Here is a 2,292-nt window from a genome sequence, read left to right on the forward strand (position 1 = left end):
CTACAGTGTGTGTACTAACACTGATTAATACTACAGTGTGTGTACTAACACTGTGTGTACTAACTCCGTGTGTACTGACCTCGCAATGAACACTGGGTCGTAGTTTTCTTGGTTCTTTCGGTAAAGTCACGTAGAAGGGAAGTAATAAAATAATAAAAAATAAAACATAAAATAATTATCACGACGTTTCGGCCACAACGCAAGCAGCCGTCCTCAGGTGAAGACCAGGTCTGTCTCCCCGACAGGTCCTCAGGTGAAGACCAGGTCTGTCTCCCCGACAGGTCACCTGAGGACGGCTGCTTGCGTTGTGGCCGAAACGTCGTGAGAATTATTTTATTATGTTTCATTTTTATTATTTTATTACTTCCCTTCGACGTGACTTTACCGAAAGAACCAAGAAGATGAATCCCTGCAGTCACGAAAGCTTTAAATCGAAAAAAATGGGTCGTAGATTATAATTGTTGTTATTATATACTAAGGACGTGGGTTTGTTTTGTTTATTTCTCAACACAGCAGCCACATGGCGAGTCGCAACAGGGCAGGAGCATCCTAAAGTCCCGTCTCTGCAAAGGGGCCATTGCCCGAAACGTCGGCTATTAAATATATATATCCTTTAAAAAGCCACGCACTGTTATCGACGCATATGCTTGTGTTTCGTTTACATACACGAATTATTTGGTGGGCATTGCCTCCGTTGCACGCGGAATTATCTTGCCCACACAGACACACACACACACCCATAATTGAGAATATTGGTCGCGAAAGCCTACGCTTTAAACACACACACACGTGTACACACACACACACGAGTACACACGTGTACACACACACACACACGTGGACGCACACACACGAGCACACACACACGTGTACACACACGTGTACACACGCACACACGAGTACACACACACACACGAGCACACACACGTGTACACACAAACACGTACACACACACACGAGTACACACACACACGAATACACACCCACGTGTACACACACAAACACGAGTACACACACATACACACGTGTACACACACAAACACGTACACACACACGAGTACACAAACACGTGTACACACACAAACACGAGTACACACACACACGTGTACACACACACACGTGTACACACACACACGAGTACACACACGTGTACACACACACGTGTACACACACAAACACGAGTACACACACATACACACGTGTACACACACACAAACACGTACACACACACACGAGTACACACCAACGTGTACACACACACGTGTACATACACAAACACGTACACACGCGCACACACAAACGCGCGTACGCACACACACACGTGTACACACACACACGAGTACACACGTGTACACACACACGTGTACACACACACACGTGTACACACAAACACGTGCACACGCGCACACACAAACGCGCGTACACACACACACGAGTACACACACAAACACGTGTACACACACACACACACGAGTACACACACACGTGTACACACACAAACACGTACACACGCGCACACACAAACACGTGCGCACACACACAAACGCGCGTACACACACACGTGTACACACACAAACACGTGCGCACACACACAAACGCACGTGCACACACACACACACGTGTACACACACACGTGTACGCACACAAACACGTGCGCACACACACACACAGACTCTTTACACCGTGGTGTACAGCTTAATTTGTGTCATACAAGTCAAGGTTAATAGTTCTAATCACCCCGTAATCTGTACGCTGTCAGCGAAATCATCCCCGCCGGGATTAGTAATATCACGTGCCCCATTCGCCGTGTCATCTGTTCGGCTTGTCAAGCGAGGCACATTACATTCCACGCCGGCTGAAGGAGGCGGTGAGCCTCGTAGCCGTGACGTGTATAAGCGGCGTGTCGCCAGAGGGTTCGCGCGGTTCGAACCCACACGTCCTGCCCTGGTTAATACTACGGGGTGTTTATCTCCCCAGCTTTTTTTTTTTACGGTACCGGAGCGCCCTTTTTGCTTGCACAGCGGACGTTAACAAGTCCCGTGGCGTCGATCGAAAATAATGAATCGGAAAGGTCACGTGTGTGAGTTTCATCTGCGTCTTGGTCGAACATTAAGATTCAAAAATTACTCCCAAATGTCGTAATTGGTAAAATAAAATACAACGCGACATTGCCTGTTCACCACCCGCCCAGACAGCGTTCCGCTCCTGTGACCCTGACCAGGAACCTCCTGAGAAGGAGAATTGAGACTCGGCGAAACTTTATCCTGGATAGGCAACGTCTCATTCAGAACC

This window comes from Lethenteron reissneri, chromosome 45 (assembly GCF_015708825.2).
Source record: "Lethenteron reissneri isolate LAM-NWPU_2019-01 chromosome 45, ASM1570882v1, whole genome shotgun sequence".
NCBI classification, from domain to species: domain Eukaryota; kingdom Metazoa; phylum Chordata; class Hyperoartia; order Petromyzontiformes; family Petromyzontidae; genus Lethenteron; species Lethenteron reissneri.